At 35.4% G+C, this 26,040-nt stretch overlaps 1 long non-coding RNA gene across 2 annotated transcripts in view; it reads left to right on the top strand.

The window, feature by feature from the left end:
- Window positions 1-24,829, top strand: part of LOC148123964 (uncharacterized) — a 90,914-nt gene extending 66,085 nt beyond the window's left edge. Inside the window, exons 2-5 of one of the 2 annotated variants that reach the window (XR_015740081.1) lie at window positions 6,156-6,303; window positions 8,382-8,487; window positions 23,787-23,952; window positions 24,430-24,829. This is a non-coding gene — a long non-coding RNA (uncharacterized LOC148123964). Of the gene's footprint in view, window positions 1-6,155; window positions 6,304-8,381; window positions 8,488-10,188; window positions 10,336-13,877; window positions 13,927-23,786; window positions 23,953-24,429 lie in introns of those variants that run through there. The other variant, XR_015740082.1, reaches the window with a different exon arrangement.
- Window positions 24,830-26,040: the final 1,211 nt, after the last annotated feature.

Genomic DNA, 26,040 nt, shown 5'->3' on the forward strand with positions numbered 1-26,040 from the left:
AGATGCTTGTAGAAGTCATAAATAATTTCTTTTTTCTCTTTGCTGCCATGACAAGTTTTACCTTGGTCATCTATTAACTGCAATATTTTCCTTGACTCTTTCTCCTTTCTCAGCTTATATGCTAACCATCTACCTGGCTTATTTGCATCTTCAAAATAATTCTGTTTAGCACTCCTAATTTTCTGTGCCAGTTCTTCTTTGTCTATTAAGTCCATTTTATGTTTAATTATATCCAATTTCAATTTAACATCTTTTTCTGTGGCATTTTCTGCAGTTCTTTTCGAGTCCTTTATATTCATCCTCCAAGGCTTTAAAAGCTTGCCTTTTCCTAATATTCTTTTTCTTGTATAGTCTATTATCAAAGCCTCTGGCATAAGCCTTCATTATATCCCAAACATTCTGTATTGAAGTGTCTTCTTTTCTATTTTCTTTGAAAAAAAAGGCCAATTCTTTCTCCATCCACTGTGTAAATTCTTTCTCCTTTAAAATAGTATTGTTTAACGTCCATCTCGATCTTTTTTTTGTCCCTTCCATTTAATTGTCCATGGATTATGATCCGCCCAAGTACTTGTTTCAATATTTACTTCTTGAACGCTAGATATTAAGTCTGTTGAAATCCAAATCATATCAAGTCTGGACCATGATAAATGTCTATTTGAATAAAAGTATATTGCTTAAGTTTAGCATTTCTTTCTCTCCATATGTCTTTTAGAGTTAATTCCTCTGTCATTTTAAAAAGGATTTAGGAAGAGTTTTTCTATTATACTTTGCTGCTGTTGCAATATAGTCAAGTTTATTATCCACAATTCCATTAAAGTCTCCCATCATAATTATATTAGCATAGTCCAGTCCAGCCATCTTGGTATGTAATTTTTTATAAAATTCTTCCTGTTTGTCATTCGAGGCATAAATTGCAATCAAAAGTATCTTTCTATTATTGTCCATTATTTCCACCATTAATATTCTCCCATCGTCATCTGTATAAATCATTTTAGCTGGAATAACCTCTTTAATATATAGGACCACCCTCTTTTCTTACATTGAGTCAAAGAGGTAAACAATTTCCCTAGTTTTGGTTGTAATAACAATTGTTCATGTTGCTTTTTAATATGTACTTCTTGTAGACAAATTATATCAAACTTTAGCTTCTTTAATTTATGGAAAATCTTCCTTCTCTTAGCAGCTGAATTCAGTCCATTTATATTCATTGTAATCAGTTTTTCTCTTCCATGATTATATTTTATATTTAGATTTAACCACTCTCGTGGGTCTTGATTCACGCTGATCTTTAATATCCACTTGTCCGCCTACTGCACCTTCTTCTTTTCCAATCTCCACTTGTTCCTCTTGGGATTTCGTTAATGGGACCTCCTTTTCTGCCTCTCCTTCTCTCTCTCCAAAGACTTCTGCGTAGAACAGTTCTGCTTCCTCGATTGAATCAATTCTATGCCTCTGTTCCTGCCACATAAACATCAATCCTTCTGGGATCAGCCATCTGTAAGACACCTCCTTTTTCAATAACATTTTGGTCAGGAATCGATATTCTCTTCTCATCTCTCTCACTCTTCTAGGTATTTGTTTTAAAACCAAGATTTCTTTACCTTTGTATTTCAATATCTTCTCTCTTGCCACTTGTAAAATTTGTGTCTTCATGGATTTTTTAGTAAATCTAATATGGACTTCTCTGGGCAGATTATTTCTCATCGCATATCTTGTAAAACTCGATATATCTCATCTATTCCATCCATCATCTTCTCTTCTGTTATCTCCAACGCATCCGCCAAGATTCCTACCATTATCGCAGCTAAATCTTGTCCTTTTTCTTCTTCTATATTTTGAAATCTAAGATAGAATTCTGATCTATCCAACTCCCACTTCAACATCCCACTTTTTCTTGTTCAATCACTGTTAGTCTATTATCAATATTTCCAATCTTCTCCTCTCTTCGTTTTCCCCCTTCTTCGACTTTTTGAAGTCTCTCCTCATATTTTGTCATCATCTGTTGAATACTTTCCACTTTTTCCTCCGTCCTCCCTGTTCTTTGTTCAATGGTATCTATTTTTACCTTAAGATCTTGAATTCCTTGCATAATCATCTGAAAAGATGCTCTTTCTTGTTCTTTTTCTTTATCTTGCTTTAACATTGTCTGAATTGAACGCTGTCCAGATGGTGGGGAGGCAGAGGTAGACATAGAAGCACCCAAAGATATAAGTTTCTTACTCATTTTAAATGGTTCCAGCTCTTCAACTTCTTTCAAATTTTAATCCAAAAAAAGTAGCCAATTATAATCCAAAATGAAAAGGCCAATAATAAAAAAAGAATCAATAATGAGAAAAAAAAGAAAAAAAAACATGAAAAAGGAAAAGGAAAAGAGCAAAAAGAAAAAATTCTTCAAATTCTTCCTGACCTTAATCCAATTAAAAAAAAATAGTCCACAAAGAGCATAAAAATAAAAATAAAAACCCAGTAAAGTAATAAACAAAGTCAAAGCCAAAAGAAGGAAAAGAGAAAAAGAGGGGAAAAACAAAACAAAAACAAGAGGAATAAATTTCTTCAAATTCCACACCTTAATCCAGCCAAAAAAAAAAAAAAAAAACCTCAATTGAAAAAGAAAAAGAAATAGTCCATTGATATGCATTAAAAAGAAAAAGCAGAATCCAAATAGAAAGGAGGAAAAATAAAGTAAAATAAGTCAAAATAAAGTAAAAACAGAAAAAAATTCAGAGGCTTCCCTTTGAAAATAAATCAAACTTAAAAATAAAAATAAGGACCTTAATGCTGGTGGAGGGGTGGCGGAACTAAAAAAAGAATTAGAGAAAGAAAGTAAACAGCAATACACTGCACTCTATTTAATTGTCCAAGGCTCTAATTATGACTCCCTTCTCTTTCCCACAAGCTTCAAAGCTAAGCCATAAATATCCAGAAAGACACCTGCAATAATATTCTACAAAGTGCTTTCCTCTATCTTATCAGAAGATGTCCTTGGGGAGAAGTATTTGTCTTTTCACAGTTCAAGTAAAATGTTTCCAAGCCTCTAGTTGGCAGTGTTACAAAGTTTCTTAGTTCTCACTTTCCCCCTCCTCTCTGAACAGCATAAAAAAGAAGAAAAGCCGGCAAGGAATACACAAACATATAAAAGCAAAAAAAATAAAAATAAACAAAGGGAGCCTCTAGCCTAAAAATGAAAAATCCAAAGGAAGAATACAACATATAAATATAAAAGGAGCAGTCCAGTTATCCCGTAAATAACAATGAAGTCCGGAAGCAAAGAAAAAAAAAGCAAATAAATTCTCTATTTGACGTCTCCCTTAAAAAAAACGCCGCTTACTCAGTTTTGTCAAAAGAAAAAAATCACACAGATTTCTTCTATTAAACAGAGCGAACTTTCCAAACTCAAAAAATTAAATAAAAAAAACGTTTCTCACCCAACCGACAAACTCTCTCTCAGACCCGTTCTTTCTGGAGCCGCCCGACTTCAGCAGCATGGGGCTGCCTCTCCACCGCCAGCAAAAGAGCTTCACCCGGGTCTTCCAGGGATTTTGCGATATCCCCGGAGTCCTCAGGGTACGCTCTTCACAATAGCTGCCCCCATGGGACAGCATAGGTCCGTTGGACCGGCCGGTAACGGAGATATCGGCTGCAATCGAGGAGCTCGATTGCAGACCGTATCGTCACGGCGCAAGCTCCTCCCTTCTTTCAAATACAATAATCCTACAAGCCATCAAGGAATATTATCCTTCAGAATGCCTGACTTATGCTAATTGCATATCTGAACCCTTTTTACACAAGTGTAAAATTAACAAATTAGTTTGCCTGTTATTTGGCTAACTTAAAACACCTCTTTCAAAAGAGAGAATTTTTTCTCACACAAGAGAATTCAGATATCATTCCTCAGCCACAGATAGATAGATAGGTAGGTAGGTAGATGAACAAGGGACTAAAAGTAAGATAAGATTAGCAGACCTCAATTTTTTTTAAAAGAAAGAAAAAGAACCATTATTAATCTAATTCAACAGTCTGAAAAAGTTTATTTATTTATATTCCACATATTTTAATTGAGCATACATAGGAGTTTTCATAGTCTCCTGATCCTGTGGTCTATTTGAGCTGAGCAAATGATTGTCACAAAGTCTTCTAGTGAACCTTATGGAGCAATAGGCTTTTGAAACTAGGTATTTGCAATCCTACTATTAAAACTACAGATCTGATATGTTGGGTGGGATTAATGGTCATTTTCTCTAATACACAATGGCAGATTATTGAATTTGAATACTGACATCCTTATATACTTTCCAAAGAAAAATTCCATTGAATAGACTGATGTAAAATTATGCTTGCATATTTTTCACAATATTTTGGCTTTAGATTTTGACAGCAGAATGGAAGAAAAAGAAATAGAGAAAATCACAAAGCACAAAGACCTCTAAATTGAAGTAGAATGATTGTGGCTAAGAAAAGCAAAGATAATACCAATAGTGATAGATGCCTTAGTACAGATTCCAAAACTCTGGAGCACCTTTTGCAGACCTTTAGCATAGGCTAAAATACCATCTGTCAACTGCAAAAGTCAGCTTTCTTTTGAATAACTTACATTCTGTAATAATACCTTCAACACAACCAAACAACAATATCTGATTATCCCAAGTCCTTGGGAAATATCTGGCTGACTTATGCAACAATCTATAATAATAATCACTACTAATAACTGTGATTTAAATGCTGATTTTAAAATCAAAAAATATCCCTGGCACTTATTCTATTATATCTTACCTCAACAGCACAAATCAGTACTGACTCAGTAGGTGGCCTTTTTGCTTAATTTGTGAAGCATCTGTATTTTCCTTGGAATTCTACCCAAAATTTGACATGGTCCAGCCCTTCCTTTAATTTATGATACAAGATGAGAACCCACAGTAATAGGAATTCTGGCACTGATTTATAAAGAAAGCTAGAATTAGTTAAGAAATATACTTTATGTTACAGTTCAATATTTAAACTTTCTCTGTGTAAAAAATAGACATCAAAGAGACATTCAGGACAAAGAATCACTTGTGAGAATCATATCTGTTTTACTGAGAAATCGTGCAGATTGATTATGGTCCCTATATTATTCCCACTTTACAGAAGGAATAAGTCCTGATACATGCTAGACTGATTCTGTAAAGATATAAAAATAAGGTAGCAGATTCTATGCTTGAATTCTATCTTCTTCAAACTTCTATTAATTTATAATGAAGCAAAGTAATTATATTGCAATGAATTGACCCTGCACTGAAATCAATGCTTCTGAACCATAGAACTATAAATTTTAGCCAGCCCAGTTTACAAGGCTTCCTGGTCAGTCATGATATAGCATGTTACATTACAGTTGCATGAAAATGCATTGGTTATTCCAAGGCGCAATTCAAAGTGCTGGTTGATACCTTTAAAGTATTCTTTAGCTCAGAGCATGGGTATCTAGGACAGTGTTCCTCAACTTCATCTACTTTAAGTTTTATTGACTTCAACTTCCAGAATCCCTCAGCTATTATTCTACAACTTGAAATCCATACAAGTTAAAATTGTTGAGGTTGAGGATACCATCTTTACCAGATCAATTTCTGTGTTCCTAAGTCACAGAGCAGAGAATTCTCATTTACCAGAAGGCTGGCAGGAAGGGCTCATTACCCATCAATGAGTATATTCTATGACAGCATCCTTCCTGTTGAACAACCTGCCTTCCAAAGTGAGGGTGACACCCACTCTCAGGACATTTTTGGAACCTAATAAAAACATTCTGAAAGCTTTTTGGATACTGACAGTGCATTGACGATTATATTAGCTTTAGACCAGCTCTAAATAACAAACAAGCAAATCAGACTTTAAAATAAAGACATCCTCTTGCTTCTTTCAATCTGTATTTACTTGAAATCTATCTTCAGTTTCTTGTTCATCCTTTTATTTGTTAATGTTCAGCTGATAGTCCTATTTGAGTTGGTTGGCATGTTTTTAAACAGCCTCATAAACTATAGTTGATTTGGCTTTATTTTGTTATTTTTCATGTATTTTATTATAGGTTGTCTCACCTGACAACAATTCATTTACTGACTGTTCAAAGTTACAACAGCACTGAAAAAAGTGACATGACCACTTTTTTATACCTTCAACCATTGCAGCATTCCTATGATCACTTGATCAAAATTCAGAAGCTCCATTCTGGCCTGCAACAGGCCAGGGGAAGCCCACAGAGGCCCAAATGGAGGATTGGAGGGGCGCATGAGACTGAGAAGCTGGAGAGGAGGCTGCTTGATAGATCTTCACAAGGTAAGTGACCGAGCATGGCAGGTTGGGGGGGTAAGCAATTGTGGGGGAGCATGAGGTATTCAGTGGGTTGGGGAGGGTAGTCTTAGGCAGGTGGCCTGTTCCATCACTAGGCCCACAATGACCTTCTCCATCCTGAAATACCTCATGTGACTTAACAAGCATCGCATGCGATTAGCGAATGTCTGGATGAAAGTAGGTATTGATCCCATTGAAGGTATGAGATTCACTCCCACAAATCCTTGGGTTATGACTGGAATGGGCATTCATTATATTTGTAACTCGAGGACTACCTGTATTGTGTTTTATTTTTCAGATTCTTTCCGCTGTGTATTTTGTACCTGTTTAGATGTTTGTTGTTTTTTTCTTAATGTATTTAATTAAAGCATCAATTACACTAAACCCTGATTCTAAAATAGCAATGAAGTACAGAGCAGAAACAAGACATTACATAAAAGTAGTACAAAAATATACACTGGAGATACTTATTTTCATCTAATTCCAATTGCAGAGAAGAAGGCTTTCTGGTGTTCCCCACATTCTGTGCTTTGGTACATTTCCTTGTTTCAGGGACTGTTTGCTCTGACATTTGCTCATCTGCTTACTAGTGATATTTATATACCAATTCAACCAAGGAGTAATGCTGAAATCTTCAACTACCCTTATTTTGAAATATTCCTACTGATTCTAGCAAAGTGTTAATTTTGGCAGCTTCACAAACAGGACAAATTTATTTTCTAATGACCATTTCTTTGCCAAAAAAGCTCATTTTGAAAAATTTATGCCTTCCAAGATCTAGTGTAACATCTATTTTCTCGGAAGAAAACAGGTTAATAAATAATACTATGCCTGAGGTTTATTAGCCTTTTTGTCATTCATCCCCAGTGGGAATTATAGCAAGGAACAGTTGCCCTTGTTAACCTGCAAACATTTTTCACTCAACTAGATCATTGACTCTGGCTCAAGGGTCCAATTTTCTTTTTATTCATTAAGCACATTGGGAAGCAAAGTTCCTAACCCTTTCCAGTCTAAATGTGGAACAATCACATCCCTTCACAATCAAATGCCAATGTGTTGGAAGCACCACGTTTCACTGCAAACTCTCAGTGACGCAGATTTTTAACAATTGAAGGATATTAAGTCAAAAAGTTGTTTTCTAATTGAAGGTGCTCGGGGGATTTTGAGAACACAGTGGAAGTTGGTACATGTGCCTTTCCAATTATCTTTGCTGAAATCAGGGGAAAGGGCATCATAAATCTCAGGCAGCAGCTTCCAGAAGCTAAGCTTGGGAATTAAAGCCTGTTAGGATAACACATCTGATGACCACAAGCATCACTACTGCAGCCAGCCGACAAGAATGTAGCATTTCAATGGGCAGTGTTTACATTGCAATCTCAGTTTAGAAAGAAAAATAGCTTCCGTGCAAAAAGTCAATGGCTCAGATCCAAAGGTCCCCTTTTCTTCCACTGACCCAAGAGGAAAGGGGTTCCTCAATTTTGCCAATTTCCTGCAGCTCCCCTCCCTTCTATGCAATTCCATAAGGTTATTCAGCCCAAAGGAAAGTTACACAGTCCTCAAGGTTCTGGAATATATAGGTAAAGAAATATTAGAGGCCCAGAACTGACCTACAAGTTAGCCGACATTTTTTTCCACATTTTTCCAGTTTGGTCCTTATAAGGACCTGAATCAGAAGAAGGAAATACATATGAGGACCCTATCATCAGTCAAAAGGATATACCCCCACCCCTCCTCAAATCAATCAGCAAATTCAAAGATTGTAAACGTCCAGTTGGGGGAGTTTTACCATAATCTGCAGGCAAGGATAGACCAAGAAGATTTGTTATGTAAAATTGGAAGTATGCTTCCTTGCATATTTTTCCTCTCTAATAACAACAATGTTGCTGAAGTATCATGGGAAGAGAGTTTCAAAAAGAAAAAATGATGACCACAATGCCATAATTATAGCCTTGTCTTTTTTAAAATTTATACATGCATTGTGCATGTAACACATATGAACAAGAGTAGGGATTTGATTACATAATCATAACTACTAATTGACATTTTTTTACCTCTCTCTGCAGATATCTCTAAATGCTATCATTTGCATTAGCTACCCATTTCAGAGAAAGATTGTATAAATTACCACAGGAGCTGCAGCAGCAAACTGATGTCAGTAGATGACAGTAGGTCAGTGCCCTATACTTTTACTTCACTGTACTAATAGTGGAACAAACCTTCTATGCAGGGGTGGGATTCAATTTTTTTAACAACCGGTTGGCTTAGTTGGTGGGTGTGGCTTGGTGGTCATGTGACTGGGTGGGCATGGCCAATTTGACATCACTTACATCAAGGGATGCTTTCCTCACCTGGCGTCTCATGACAGTGGGGATGCTGCAATGGTCGTAAGTGTGAAAAATGGTCATAAGTAACTTTTTTCAGTGCCATTGTAACTTTGAATGGTCACTAAATGAACTGTTGTAAGTCAAGGATTACCTGTACAAAAATACGAAAAGCCTCTCTGCTTGCAAAAAGCTGCCCTTAATACCAATCATTAGATTAAAAATACCTTCAGGCCAAAGTAACAAATCAGGCAGGGTGCTAGAGCACCTTGAGGAATTAAAATAGTTAAAATGCAATAACTATCAGCAGTCATAATATTGCTCATAAAGTGAAACCCTTTAGCAGAGAGGTCATTTAAGCTCTCCAGAAAGAGCACACTCAGGAGAAGCAATCCTTAGATCCATTTGCACCACTTAAAGATACCATTTGGTCTCACTCACCTCACAAGATATCCTAAGGAAATCATCCAGATTTAAGGAAAGGTCACATGCTCTCCAGAAAGGCAGTAAAAAATTCAGTGCCCAGCTTGCATTCTGCCTCTTGGAAGTACACCCCAAAGGACAGTGCCAGATACCACTAGAGCAGTGAAGGAAGACCTCCTCCCCAGATAGAAAAAGAAACCATGAAGCAGGAAAAAATTCAAACACAATACAAATAATTAAACCACAACAGTAGCTGTTGCTTGTTAAACCAATTATCAGAACAAATAGACACAGAAACTAGCAGATTTCTCAAACCAGTTTATTTTCAGGAACAGAGATTAATCTTTTTCCTTCCAACAAAGGTGAATAGGGAAAATTATCCCATCAATAAACACAAAATTGAACGTCACCAAGCACAGAATTAAACTTTACCAAAAACCAGTTTTAGACCAAAACTCAGAAAGGGTATGTAAACTCACGTTTCTAGCTAGCCAAGAAGAAATATTTCCAGGGGAGTATTTCCTCCCAACAACAGTGTAAAACAACCCTTCCCCTTTAAGGAAAAAAAAAAACCTCCTTCAGAGACAGTAAGTCTAGGCTGTCTACCAAGAATGTAATAAAGGTGGAAAAAAACAAAAGGAGATTTCTTCTAACTACCAGTTCTCCAGACTGCTTAGAAAGTGAACAAGGAGTTCTATAGAACCGGTCAAAACCAGTAGAATCCCACCCCTGCTTCTATGGCTCTTCCATTTTTTATTCTGTGGAAGAATGATTTGGAATTGATTTGATTTTTAACCATCCCTGCGGTATGGCAAGTCATTTCGCCATGTGCCTTGGATAATACCTGAGCATTTGCAGAGTGTTCTTTTCTTTAAAAAATAACTGGAATATGAGATTCTTATTACTTTCAGAAGCTGTGGCCTTTTGATATTACCTACTAGGTAAAGGACAGGATCAATATGACAAGATCTGATAAATTCATTGAAATACACAACGCATGTGATTATTTAGAAGTATTATTGATAGCATACCTGTTGAAACTGTACAAGTTTTGATTCCCATTGAAGAAGCCAGTGATGGGAGTAATAGCCAGAAGAGAACTTTTTTTCCCTCTGTTCTGTCACAGGTCTTTCGGAAATCCAAATCTAGGGCCCCCACAGTAGCTACTTCTTTGCAGCCTGCCAACAATAACCTTCTCCAGAAGGCAATGAAAAGCAAAGAAATGAGATCACAAGGTGCAAAACGGAACTCCAGAGAAAAATGTCATTCATGTGTTCCATGTAAGCCCTAACACCTCATCACTTCAGTTTATATGACTCAATACATCTCTGTGTCTGTCTCTATGTCTCCTCTATCCAATGTCAATAATCTCATACAGTTACTAGCCAACAACAGTTTTCATTGTTTCAGTTTCATGTTTGCAATCCAAACTCTAAAGAACATTATTTAATGCTGCCATCTGAGAGGCTACATTTCTGTAACTTCTCTTTTTCCTCACCATAAATCAAGAATGGCATTTGCACATATGAGGATGGCACTAAAATGTCCATCCTTGATATTTGTGCTTTAGAGCTTGCCAAAAAAGGACTGAATTTTTTAAAAGAACAATATCATTCAGTTTAAAGGAAAAATGTCTTAAGGGAAAAAAACTTGATAAATTCTCATGCATCTGGTGCAGAGCTAATGTACTCACAGTGAATGTGAGATGTATGTTAGTATCCCACCCCCTTTTATAATCATCTCCAGTGGTTTCCCAGGCATTATTAAATCTCAAAGGAAGAATGCGACTATATGGGTTGTAATAATACACAGCATTAGCAAGAGGGATTTTTATATTTCTTTTCTGTCGTATAACCTATTCATGTTTTGCAGTCTAAGTATTAAAGAACACCTCAGGTAGGACAATTGACCAGAATTCTAAATAATGGGTAAAACATGTAATGGACTGCAGGCATGACTCTCTTTTGAAAGGAACAAACCTTTGGAAAAAACAATATTAACCTAATTATACCTCTGTCCTTTATCTGGCTAAGGCCAGAATGAACTGATCTGTCTGACTATCTATTCTCTCTCTCTCTCTCTCTCCTCTATCTATCTATCTATCTATCTATCTATCTATCTATCTATCTATCTATCTACCATATACCTATCTAAACAATTAATATAAATTTAAAATAACAATTAAGCAATTAACAAAATATAAATAAGAACAAAGGAGATTATTGGGATAATGTACCAAAATTCACATGCTACCCAACGGCAGTCCCCAACCTTTGGGGCACAAGGGACTGGCTCCATGGAGAAAGCTTTTTCCACAAACCAAAGGGGGCGTGGTTTCATGTGCTGCCTGTATCCTGTGGATGGGGCTTCTCTTGTTTGTGCAGCCCAGTTTCTGGCATGCCGTGGACAGGTACTAGTCCTTGGACCAAGGGTTGAGGACCCCTGCCATATAATACAACCATCTTGGCAGCCACTATTTGTTGTTGTAAGTGGTATAGGAATATGAACCCAGGTTCCTGTAACTCATTACCATATTAACTTAGTTTCAAGGATACTGCATTGTATATTGTAATTTTTCTGTTTCAAAGAAAATATGTGGAGTTTGTGCCTGTTAGGAGAACAATGCAGAACAAAAGGCAATATACAAGTCATTAAAAAAAAACCTAGTGCTTAATCTCCAAGAAATCTAATGTGAGTTTAAATGGCCTCAGATGGAAAGTATGAAGATTACTGGAAGCAAATGTGTTAGTCCACAAACTCTTCATGACCTTCTGGTCAAAAAAAAAAAAAGTGAGGAGGAGGTGATGGACCCCTTATGCAGGAAGCTAAGAAGTACAGATCATTTTTAAAAATGCACACAAATGCAATATCTGAATGACTGTTGGAAAAGAGAAAGGAATCTCTAAAGAAAATGGATCATATTTTCCTGGCTGACCATTCTTATTAGAGGAAGTAAGGAGAATCCAGATTCATTGCCAGATTACTAGGACTTACTTAGCATGCCAGAATCACTTTCCAATTGAACTAAACAGAATAAGAATAGAAAATACTCCCATTTCAACAGTCTTTAACTGTTGATTACCAGAGAGCAAACCAATTAATTGTGATCTTCATTAGTTCTTTTATAAATTGGCACCTACTGGTGCAAGAAATTGGAATTCCATTTTCTCCTTCATACAAACTAGGGTAATTGAGTTGGAAATTCAATTCTGGAAAATACCTGTGAAATACTAAATTACAAAATGTTAGAAGACAGAACAGAACTGTTTTTCCCTCTTTAAACAGAAGTGCCATGATATGTATGTGTGAATGCATGTTTACAAATTAAGTTTTAAAAATCAGTTCTCCATTCCAAACACCACCTGCATTGGCTTGCTTACATCAGATTTATTGTCTTCCTAAATAAGTGCAGTATATCACTTTGGAGAAACCTTTTCCTGCAGGTCAGCAGTGGTCCTGTGTGAACTCTGATCTTGTATGTACATCATGATCTTGTATGTACACCTGGAAAGTTGCAACAGTTGTTGCAACAGTTCCATTTTGTCCTATGGGTGCCTATTGCTTCAAATGAAACAAATTAATTAGCAAAACATGACTTTCTAAACCTACAGAACAATTAATTGAAATAAGAGTTTTCCCTACCTCAGATCAGACATATTGCTCTTTTGTTCCGTTCTGCTTTTTATATACTTCAAAAACTAACTTTTAAAGTTGTAGTGTGATTAATTAATGCTTACACATATATTTATTTTTTCCTGCTTTGTGGGGTGAAATGTCTATGTAGAAATTGCCCTCTTCATTGTTTTGCTGGTTCTAAAGCTATGCAAATCATAAAAAAGAGCAAGTAAATAGCTCTTTCCAAACATTAAAGCAACTTTTTCATACTTCAAATGTTTGTTTTAAAGTAAGTGGTGTGCAAACTGTTGCACCAGAACTACCAGCAAAGTGGTACAACACACACACACACACACACACACACTTCTGAATACAACACCTGGCCATGCATATATAATTCATTGGTTGACAATTAGCTAGTGAGCCAGATTTGAGATTATATTTTCCATATATAATTTTCTAAATTATTTTTGTCTTGATTAAATGACTAATGTCTTAAATGACATTTTAATTTACTTGTAACCAGAATACCACACATATTTAATAAGTAGCTAAGACCATCAGAAATTATGCTTTGTGCATTCAGATTTGCAGAGTATCATTCTGCAATTACTTGTGGTTCATCAAGTGTTTTCCCTGAAATTTGGTCCCTATGAGGAACCAAATATTTATGTTTTCACTTAAACAATGTAAATTATTCATCAGCAATGATTTCATAAGGCCCTCCCCTGTATAAGTTCTGAATGACTTCTTTCTATTTATCTTTCATTCTTCCTTTCCTTTACCTTTTAAATGAATACATTTTTGTAATTTAAATTTAAATTATATATTTAAATTATATAAAAAATAAATACAATTTTTATTTTTAAAAATTGTTTTATATGATTGCCTCTAATATTTTATCATAAATCTCTTTGAGATATAACTGAGGAAGAATATTTATTACATTAGTGGACTTTTCGTATTTTAAGCAGGTTCTTCTGAAATTCCTCCTTGTAATATTATAGATGGGAAAAGCTCTACATCCTTGCTATTTTCTACATACAGATAAGAAGTCCTTTAAAAGTTCTTCTGAAAACTGAAAAAAAAGATGATTCTTGACAGTTTGCAAAGTTTTGAAATAGGACAAATTGCTGTATAATTTTGAAAAGAACATTTCTTAAGAGGTGCTTGCCATATGTATTTTTATTTTCATTATAGAATTGATTAAAGAACGTGGAATGTGTTGGGGACAATCTTTTAAGGTGGATGAGATGGATGTTAGATGGATCTAATATATAAAGAATTGCTTCAATTCAGATATGCTGCATTTCAGACATGAGAACTAGATATTACAAATCAGAGGTAAACAGCCTAAAATTAGATTAATTCAGTTTTAAAAAGCCCACCTGGAAATGATTCCTGTAAGACCAAAAGAAAAAAAAGATTTAGGTTTGTGGCATCAAGCAGATGGGATAAAACATAAACAGAGATGAACCTCAATTCCACTGTAAATGGGGCCTGTATTTGGAACACAGCAGGTTTTGGAGGTCTTTTGTAACAGCTTCATCAGTGCTTTCAATAAAATTACATCTCTGGGATCTGCATTCCTAACTCCAGTTATATTATTTGCTGAAAGAAGCCTGGCATCAGATCTCATATTAAGAACAGCACCTACTAATGGATTTAAGAGAGTAAAATGTGACAAGTGGTTTGGGGAAGAGGGGGTTAAACAGTTTTCTCCTACCTGTATAAAATTTTACATGAGAAAGCAGAGGCATACAATGCCTTCTATACATTTTGTCATTTTTCCTGTATCACCTTAAATTATAAACTTATGCAAGTAAAAAGACTGGTTTTATTTCCATCAAGGCTGATCTGTGCCTATGTTTAGAAAAAAATACTGATCTTGGGGAAAATTTAAATTTAACAGGATGAGCATATATTTTAATATACACCTGTATGAAGAAACAGTTTTTTTAAAAATCAGAACCCTTTAAATAGTGGGCAAAACCTGGATTGAGTTCCATTAACAGATTGGCATTTTGTTGGTGGTAGAGACTGATGGTGGTGTGAGAGAATTCTGTGTAAGAAGTTATAACAATAGCATTTAAGTTTATGTACTTAGCACTTTACAGCACTCTATGGTGGTTTACAATTGTCAGCATTATCTGCATATTGCCTCCCAACAATCTGGGTTCTCATTTTATGGACCTCAGAAGGATGGAAGGCTGAGTCAACTCTGAGCCTGTCAGGACTGAATTCCCAGGCCATGGGCAGAATTTGCCTGAAATTGTGCATTCTATCTAATGCACCATTAGCAATCCTTATACACAGAATACCAGCATTGATTCTATTTTACTTATGATCAAAGGCCCACTTTGAATGTCAACATCACTCCATGCCACTTGCTGACATGACAATATATTTATGAAACATCATGCAGCGTCAGATCACATGATGCAGATTTGGTTATGCAGTATCATCTGTATGGAATGTTTTTGGGGGAAAAAGAGGGATTCTTCTTTTTGTTTACTTTTTATAAAGCTAATGAAAAAAAAAATGAAGAGAAAATTAGCCAATGGAACATTTTGCTTTCTTTGAATTCAGGGTAGGTAAACATCTAGAAAATGAGCCATTATGTGGAAGCAGAGAAGTATTGCCTTTTGCTTCATTACCCTCAGCCACTTTATCTTATTAATTTCTTCAGAAGAGCTCTTTGTAATGCAATTGGCTCCATAGCACAAATGGGGCAATCTATGAAAGACATATGAAATTAAGCTTAACGTAGCATTTAAGGGAAACCGGCTGACACAGAGCTGACTTTGAGGCTTGTGGTGATGACTGAGAAATACATGCAATTTTAGGGACCATTGAATAGTTGTCAGACAGAGGGTTTTTTTCCTTAATACATAAATTCCACTCACATTATTAACAATATTAATTCATTCTGGTTAATCATGTGTGCCAAATGTGTTGATCAGTCTCAATTCTTGGGCAGTTCAATTATAAATAGTAATAACTGCCAGGTTTGAGATGCTAAAGAAAAACAGTTGTTATGAAACAACAAAATAGAAACAATCCATATTATCAGACCACCAAAAAAGTTAAGAGTTTGGCACAATTATTAAAGCCATTGTTCTAGCAAGTTCAAATCCAGACCACACACATGCATACTGCTTCAATTAAAATAGATTTCATTTTCTAGAAAAGCAATGGGGATTTTAAAAATAAAATAAAATAATAACTCCAAATCATCCTGGCAAAGGCAAAGCTGTGAGATTTTAAGGGTATCTCCAATATCCCTACTCCAATATGCTTAATGGTTGATTATGAAATAGCAAAGCCTTTGGTTAGCAAAAATGTCAAAACTAAACATTTATACATTCTCAGGCTGTATTAAGACAGGGCTGCCTTAATTATCCCTTTATTCCTTTGTATGAATTTAAAGAGTGCGTGCTTAAAAAGCCCAGCAATTTAATCTTCCATATGTTCCCTTTAGGCCTATATTTGTTTAACTTGCTTTTGCTTATTTATTGATAATGTCTCCATTTCTTCCTTGGGCAAGCAAGGCTCATATGGATGGTCATATTATTAGGATTATTGCAAGTGTAATATAGTATCATTCTATACATTGTTAAGAAACAATGAAAACTGCTGCAGAAACAATGCAGCAAACCAAATAAATATTTGTGCAGCATCCCTAGCAACTTACTCACTATAGGTAAATTTCTTGTTACATAGCAAGCACAATCAACATTACCCAAGCATAGAAAGCACGAGTCCAAAACACCACCATTTTCCCATAATGCAAACTGTCTGACAGCATAAACACAATAGCAGAACACAGAAACAGTAAAACCCTGACAAAACCCAGAAAGGCAAATTCAAAAGTGTTCCATTCCATATCAATAAGCCAGTTAATTGAAGATTGCCTAGATAGGTAACCCAAAGGCCCATAGTGATGTATGAGTCAGTATGGGGCTCATGAGAAAAGTTCAAACACTATAGGTTCCATGTTTGAAAAAGTTAATGTTGCAAACACAAATTAATTATGCAGACTGTGTGTGTGTGTGTGTGTGTGTGTGTGTGTGTGTGTGAGAGAGAGAGAGAGAGAGAGAGAGAGAGAGAGAGACAGACAGACAGACAGACAGACAGACTTTTCTTCTTTATGCAAGCAATAAAGATGGAATCACTTGCTCAAAATAATAGGAAATTTAATAAAGAAAGCACCATGGGACCCCTCTACCTCAATAGGAAAGCACAAAACAAGAGGATTATGTTTCCAAATTTTTGAGATGATCGAATTCTTTGAGGAAAAGGGTGACTTTTGGTATACAATGTTGTTGTTGACTTGGATGGTAAAGAAGTCAGCAAACTAGCTAAACAGGGAACTAAATCCCCAAAGCATCCACTAAACTGCATTCAGTCCATCAATTTCCATAAAAGGAATGTGTGAAAATTCCAACTTATTCTTTGCAATCAAGAGGCAGGTGTTCAATCTAAGTAAGAATTAGTTATATAGAAATTAGCAGTATCAGACAAGTATCACAAGCAGAGTAAGAACAAAAGTCAGCAATGGCTTCAATGCAACAGTTGCAGCTGCAGAATAGTTCTGAAAGCATTGGAGAAATGGATTCCCAATCCTTTTGTTCTCACGAGACCACATTGATTTTAATAGAAACCTTTCATTTAGATCATCTTTTTGCTGGCATAGCATTAAGCCTCACAAGACATGCGAACTTTATAAACTCCTCTTTATGTCTATAAATTCTTTTGTCAATTTATAAGAATGATGTTCTCCTGAGACTGACTGACTGACACACTCTCTCTCTCCCTCTCCCTCCCTATCTCCCTCCCTCCCTCCCTCTCTCTTATTAAAGAATAAAAATTATTCTTTATAGACATGCCATAGTCTACCTTTTCTAATCTTCCTATAATCCCATAAGTCACAAGTTCACTTTTCTATCTTTTTTTAAAGCAACAAATCCATAAGGGGTTTCCAATCACTAATAAAGTAGGTTAATTTTATGATTTTTTTCTCTATTTTTATCATCTTCACCATTCATTCCTCTACTGTGAATCCTTTCATTTTCACACATCTAATAGCCACATAGTAGTAATAATAAAATAATCTTTTATGGTTCTTGACTAATTCAATATACTAATTCTAGGAAGAAAATCTTTGGTTTCAGTTGAACTTTAATCTTTACACTACTTTGTATAACTATTATTTGAACACATAAATTTCTGGCATTTTTACAAGTCGAGCAGGCATCCTGACTCTGTCTCAAGCTGTCTTTATCTCAAGTCATTATGGACAGATATCTCAAGCTTCGTTGCTTAAAGGAGAGGTGTAAAATGAATGTAAGCTCATCCAATGAACACATCTAAGGATTGGATGATGTTCAGAACTGTTCATATGCTGAAAAATATTTGCTTGTGTTAATTTTTCCACTGCTATTTAACCACACCAGCCCATGGCTAGGAAGTTCTCTATCTTGGTTTTGCTGGAATATGTTCAAAGAATAACCTATTATGAGTTCCACAACAGTATGATTTTTGTAGCATTTCTAATATTACCATGTGTTGTGTGCACATTCACAAGTTTACATATGCATTAAAATAATCTAATAAATAATACAAATCATATAATTTAAATATTATTTGGTTATTAAATAAAGGTAAACTTTCCAATCAGGGTCATATCCTATAGCTTGTTGGGGCACATTCAAGTTGCATTGGCAACATGTGAAAGAAGTTTGCCATTGCCTTCTTCTAGGACATTTAAAAAAATTTATTTTCAGTATAGTCTATAACTAGGGGATTTCCTGCTGAGGTCCATCCAAGTATTAGCCAGGTTTAATTCAACTTATATTCTCAAATTTAGCTAGATGCTGCCATGATGAAGGAGCAAAAGCATAAAAATATTGTAATGTTTTTCCTATTTCCAGCGTGCTGAAATATCCTTGGATAAGTGCTTAGTTTGATTTCTTTCTTTTTTTGTCCTGGAAAGAGATCTCTCTGGAGACTAATGATAGCTTTTGCAGTATTTAGGTTCTTATAAATCTACTTACTGAATAAAAGTGAAGTCATGCAAATCCATATTACACCTCTAAAAAAGCACAGTCCGTATTGGACCTCCAAAGCTCCAAATGTTTTCAACCTTCCAAAGCTTAATCCTCCCATTTTTCAAAGTCTGCCTCAAAATGATAAATTTTATAAGTTATTGATCTTAAATATATAATATATATATATATATATATAAATCTTTATATTTTTCATAGGATCAACTTTCTTTTGTAATGTTTTCTACCTTTATCACTAGAATACAGTTGACTGGAAGTATTGTTTCATTTCATTTTGTTTTGTTTTTACTAGCATCTCGGAGAGGAAGGAGGACACAGTATGGTTCAAGATTCCTTGAAGATTCCAGAGTTTGAATGTATTAGGTTTACTTTACCCAATATCTGTCTTCAGTTCTTCTTCCTCTTTTACTGCTTTTACCACTTTAGACATTGAAGGAGAGACAAAGTTTTGGCACTTGTTTTTCTGATGGCCTCAACCATTGTTAATTGATGTTGTTGTTCTGTGTTTGATGTTGTCTCTCCATCTTCTTCTGCATATGCCTCATGTCCTTTGACCATCTCTTTATGTCTATGCCTTGTATTATAATCCTTACCTGTCATTAGAGGTTTTTGACTTACGACTGTTATAGAACTTGCCCACTAGGGTTGTAAGTCTCGACAGTCCTAAAGCAGATTGCCCAGGTGGATTTTTTGATGTGGTTATTAAACAAATGCCATGATCACTATGCAAATGCTGTGCTCTTTACACAAATACCAGTTGTTGATCAGACCAATTGTTTTCTATGGCCCAGTTTTCCAAAAACTGAAAGTAAATGATGATTTGGGGCAAAAATATTATAAAGCATGATTACATGACTGCAAGACACTGCAAATGGCTATAAATCTGAGATGATTACCAAACATCTATCTTGTGGTCACATAATCACAGAGGGTGGGAAGGGCTGCCACTGAAATTTTGGAACCAAAATTTTCCCTGGGGAAAAACAATTATCAGTCTAAGTGACTGGTCTTGGGCATGCTCTACCTGCTTACATTGGTAAATTTAGGACAGGAAATACAAACTCTTGAATGCTAGATGGTTGAGTTTATCGGCCTGGGATATGCAATATGAGTTAGGTGAAGAAGTAAAATGGGAGAGATATAATAGAACAGGGACAAGAACAGGATTTTTTGCTTCTGGGTTTTTAAGGGATATTGGAGGGGTTAAAATGTGTTAAATATATTTTACACTTTATGCATGAATAGTTTATATAATTCCCCTTACCAAATACAGGCAAAGAAAAATATGATGATAGAGGATTCTGGAAATGTAAAAAAAAAAAAAAATTAAAGCGCATCAGGTTTGCCAACTATCCCACTTTTAAGGTTGGATTCCCCCACCCTCTTTGTACAGGCATAGAATCCAGTGCGTTCTATAGAGAAATTTCTTATCTGGCTTTCCTACAAATATTTACACATTTGAATATGGGAGATTTGAACTTTTAACAAGGTACATGATATATTTTGCTAATCAAACTAAGTATCAAGAGGAAACCTGTCATCTTTTTGGTTTTCCTTCATCGGTTAACATCAGCAAATGAAACATATCAGAAAGATTCCCCACTTCCGTCTCAAATAAGTCCAGCAAGTCATTAACTATACTCTGGCTTTTGTCAACAGCTGGGTAAACATCCAGGGGGAAAAAAATCTGAATCAAATAGTTTATTTAACATTCTTCTTTTCCAGCTGCTGATTAGGATAAATAGTTTGGATAAAAAGGCTATCTGCTCCAAAAATCACAAAAAAAGAAAGAGTTCAGTTATCAGATGAGTTTAGATTGGGCTCCAAATACTTAAACAACAAAAGATTTCTGGACACTCTTTGATATTTTCGTCCATCTTCAGGATATTGTGTTAGCACCATGTCAAAGCAAGATGAACATAAAAATGACGATCATTAAACATAAACCAATGGTTTGGAACAAAAGATTATAGGATGAAATTCCAGGCACAATACAGCATTTTGAAAGTATCTGAATAGGCTGTATGTTGAAAGGGTTTTATTTGCAAGAGAACTAAGGAACTGATATATTAGAACAATGAAAAATCTAATTTAATAATCATAATAGAGAAATGTATGAGGTTATGGTGGAAAATTCTGTTAAGGCTTTAATTGCCAGCTAGGGACAGTGTAGGGAGGGGCAGGTAGAACAACATCAACTTAAACAAAACTCTGCCTGAAGGGCCTAATTCCTGATTCCTCAAAATAGGGAAATAGGCTTTATGTACACTGAATTGTTCTGTTCACTTCATATATTAAAGTGAATCACTATATATATTTAAAGCACAGCTAGAATAAACCAGACTGAGCAAGATTATACACACACACACACACACACACACACACACACACATAAAAGTGGCAAAAAGTCAGTATTTCTATGCTGCATTCACAGTTTACCATCCAGAGTCTCTTTTGAACATAATCCAGATCATGTTAAGCAAGTATGGGTGTAATTTTCACTGTAAGAAATTTGCTGGAAAATAACTCTGATCCACTAGGATTTAGTGTGAGCTTTGGAAGTCTGGAAGGGATAATAGACTTTGTCTTGAGAGATTGATTTCAGCTCTTTGAGGTAGTCCAGACCAAACTTGAAAGTGCGTCTTGCTTCCCCTGTTTTTACTCTCCAGAAAACCAGGGCAGGTCTCTTTTAAAATAATTTCTTTATTCCCATTCCTCAATTGGAGTCAGATTTCATCTACCAGACCATTTGCTAGGCTGCAGCTCTACCTTCTGTTTCCCAAGGCCGTTCTCAATTCCATTACAGTTTCCTATCTTGTTCTCTTTACATTCATGAGAACCATGGTGGAGACTGGAACATTTATTCAACACTACATTCTTGCTCTAGACTCTTTTATTTGACTATTACATTGGTAGCAGCATTTGTCCAGTTCCACAAGGCTATTTCCTCTTTCCTTATAGGTGGCTACTGTAATCACATGTATATCAAAAGCTTAGCTAAGAACAGGAAATTAATGTTATACTATGGTAGCAGGGCATAATTCCAAGGCAATAAGGTAAGGAGTTGCAACATTTCGTTATGATTAAAGGAACATTTTTTATAAGAAGCCCTGAAAACTTTTAAAGAAACATATTTCTGCATATCTGAATATTAGTAAGATAAGGATTTTAATGCACTATTCAAACAGAAGCTACTTTCCAAAATAGTTTTTAGATTATTAGCCCCATACTATACAGAACTGTCATTTTTTTAAAGAATTCATTTAATACTTCCACCATTTCTCTTTTTATTTGATACTTGTAAAGTTATTGTCTTAATTTGTAGGTTTTTCTTGATGAAAAGAAAACAAGTAAAATATTTACATCATGTCAAATATTGCGCTCATGAATTCATGTGTGGTCCTGGAGATATTGATTATCTCTTGGCACGAATTTCTATAATAAAAATGTAAAGTTGCTGACTTTGTAAAAGATGTAAAGCAGGTGCTGAATCACCCAAAACTTCTCTTCCCAGTTCATTTTCTTCTATGTCAAATGTGGCATGCAAGCTGTTTAGATGATATAACTTTTTTCTTCATCCATGTGGAAACCATATTTTTAATACTATAAAGTTATTTTTAAGTGTAAGTATGCCTATGCTGCTTGTATATTTGTGCAGAAATAAACCATATGGAAATATATGAAGAACACATTCTAAAGCTATATTACTCTAAATGTGAAAGCCTGAACCTTGCCATTTATATTTTCTCTTTTTTAATCAGTGAAACAGAAAATGAGAACATTTTCAACATGGACTTAGATAATGAAGAGATATCAATTTTGATTTACCTCCAGAGCAATTATCTCCAAAGCCCCATCCATAAAGCCTTACCATAAAAAATTGATCTATATGAAAAATTGTAATGGCTCTTGGTCAACATTTCTATTCATTAAGAGTTAATGCTAGATATCTGAACAAGGAATAGGCAAGACTCTTTGCATACTAGGGTGAAAAGAATATGGGAATTACATATAATCTGTATGCAATGTGAACATTATGACTGTGTGGATGACCTGTGAATAGGAGGACAGGCCCTGTTAGGACGAAGGATCACCAATGCATTCCTTTGCTTCTTTTATAGTCATGTGGATAATTCAGGAAATCAGCATTGTTCTAAATCAAAGCAAGGAGGAAGGTCAGTTTTGTTATTCTATCCACTAACTTCAGCTAGAGAGTTAAATTGTGTTGAATGTCTCATTGGCAAGACATTTTAAGAGTGTACTAGCATATGGATTAAGTTAGTGAGCTGAAATTTTCATTCCAATTTCTTTACAGTTCTTCCCCAGTGCACTTTATAATTTCTTTATAATTTTGTTTGGTAATGTTTTTGTGCTTAATATATAATTACAATGGGGGTACAGGCTTTATTTGTCTTTTTTGATCAAAGATTGCTCCACCCCTCTGTAGTGTATTGGATTGCTCCATTTCCTGATCTAAAATAGGAACAAGTATGTTTAACTTCAAGTTTTGAAACCAATTAAGCTACCAACAAATGAAAAATCTATTGCGCATTTACTTACACATCCCTCAACTGTTTTGTTATTATGCGAACCATGTTTATTCATCATTTTCCCCCTATACTTTGCTAAACAAAACCAATGTAATTTGTTTTCCATTCAACTGAATTAGATTTTTCTTTTTCTAAAAAAAATTTCAGAATAATATTTCTATACAGTGATGGTATGACCAGTCTGATAGAAAACTCTGATAAGCTTTCTTTGTTCTGAAACATCTGTTTTACTCAATTATTTATCACTTCATTTTCAGGTGCTATTAACTTAAATAAAAATCAGTACAATGGTAGTACTATGCTATTGAAAATCCATTCTACATCTCTGAAATAAATGCCCTAAGAGAAAGGCTGTAGTTAAAGAACTGAATATATGCTCCATCTCTGTTTTTCAGGTAGAACCCGAAAAAGAATATAATATATGCTCCATCTCTGTTTTTCAGGTAGAACCCGAAAAAGAATATAATATATGTTCCATCTCTGTTTTTCAGGTAGAACCCAAAAAAAGATATCTTTGTGAATTCCTGGAGAGCTGCTACAGACAGCATGAAGAATCAGCAGTAGAGATATTCTTTCTATGCTTCTATTTTTGGAATCTCTCAATGCAAGATAATTTACTAGGAAGCCCTATTCTCATTATCTCTGCATAACTCAAAGGTGCATTTTAAGTGACAGTATAATGAATCCAAATGCATATCATAAGGAAATTCAAATCTGGGGCTATTGCCAGACATTGCAAAAAGCTGAGATTCTGGTGCTAGGTTGAGTGAAATACCATATGGATTACATTATTTAGGTGAAAGGAAGAAAATTTCACAGTAGAAATCTCAGAGTTATTTTAGTTTGTTTTTGTCATTTAATTTCCTTTGTTTCTTTAAAAGTTAAAGGCCTAAAGAAAAATAATATTCGGTAGGTGTGAAACTCTAACTCCTGGAACGTAAGAACTTTAGCAAGAATCAGAGCATGCTATTGGAGATCTCCAACCTTTGCCATTCCTAATCGAAGAAAGATTTTAAACCATGAATGAAAAACAATTTCCTGAAGAGAAAGGCAGGAGAAAAGTGTATCTGTTCTATTGTTTTCCTTTGTCCTGGTTTTTCTAATTACAAAGTTTATTCTTCACTTGCCTTCCAGGTTTCCTCAAGAAGCTTTTATCGTCCACTCAAAATCAGGAAGATACAAAGAACAAAGAAAAGTATAATTTTGGTACTAAAAATAGTATTTATGAAAGACCCAACAATTTTAATGATGATGATAGCAATTACAACGATCATCAGAGCACCTGACATCTTTTTTATCATTCTGTTGAAATACACTACTATCCATTAAGAATAAAGAAACTGGTCATGCACAAGTCATGAAAAGTCATAAAAAGGAAGTAATTTATATAACTAGCAATAATACAAAGACAACCTTACTTTTATTCTTGCACAAAATATAAAATTCTGCAAAATGGAAATGATCTCTTAAGCATTAAAGTGACTTATTTTCTACCCACTCATTTTTCTGTTCTGCTCTAGCATCCACTCTCAAAGAAACCAGAAACCTCTCTGAATGAATTTCATGCACAATAAAAAGCTGCATCTTGATAGCAAATTAGTACTTTAATGTACTCCCCCCCCCAAATTCAGATTAAATCCTAGGGAGACTAATTGTATGTGAGTAGACACTTGGACATTCTAGAAACACCATTTCCCAAAGCTACTGCAGACATTTTTGCCTCCACCCAAAGAAGATGTGATTTATGACTTGAGAATTGTCTTGGATTTATACATTAGGTAGAAGCTGTAGGTGGAATTGCATCTACCAGCTTGTATGGATACACCTCCTATGAACTTTCCTGGACTATGATACTCTAACAAAGTTTAGGACAATTAATCATGGACACATGGTTGTGTCCACTTCATTGTGAGGGGTCCACAGCAGCTGACCCATCACAAACATTTATCCTCAACTGGGTCTTTGCCAGCAATCCTTTCTACCAGTGGCTGGCATGTTTTCAGAGCAATTTGCCAAGGATACTTGTTCTTGACCAATCCACGGTGTGGGACAAGTACCCCAGAAGTGGTATTCAGCAGGTTCGGACCAGTTCTGGAGAACTGGTAGTGGAAATTTTGAGAAGTTTGGAGAACCGATAAATACCACCTTTGATTGGAGATTTTACAATATCCTTCCCCTGCCGCACCCATCAAGCCACGCCCACAGAACTGGTAGTAAAAAAAATTGAATTCCACTACTGAAATAGCCATGCTTCCTGGCTCTGTTTCCCATTAGTCCTTTTCAGCTCTTCTTCCTGAACTGGAAAATGGAAAGTTTGGTGGGGGGGACAACAAACATGTTGTTTCCCCTGGCAAGCTGCAGAATACTGTCATCCACTGCTTTTTGTGTGTGTGCAGGGGGCTGGGATAGTGTAACTGCTGCTTTCCAGATGTTCCATGCTGTTGCAGGAAGCCCCTTGACTGAATGCCATAGACTTGTGCAAGACAGCAGATGGGTGGGCAGAAATTTGTGGTGCTTCTGAAGGCGAGAGATTGGTTAACAACAGTGTCCTTCCAAGCACATAACTTCCCAAAATCAAGAATTCAGTTTCAGAATCAGGCTTCCTGCATTCTGAAGAATATGTCAAAAGAATTTGTATAATGAAGTCGTTAAGAAGGCATAAATAAATGTGAAGGATCCCCTCTTGGAAAAGAAACTGTCAACTGTGCCCCAAAAGCTTCTATGACTGAGCACATTCTCTAATTC

The sequence above is a fragment of the Pseudonaja textilis genome, chromosome Z (assembly GCF_049901715.1).
Source record: "Pseudonaja textilis isolate UNSWEBS1 chromosome Z, rPseTex1.2, whole genome shotgun sequence".
NCBI lineage: Eukaryota > Metazoa > Chordata > Lepidosauria > Squamata > Elapidae > Pseudonaja > Pseudonaja textilis.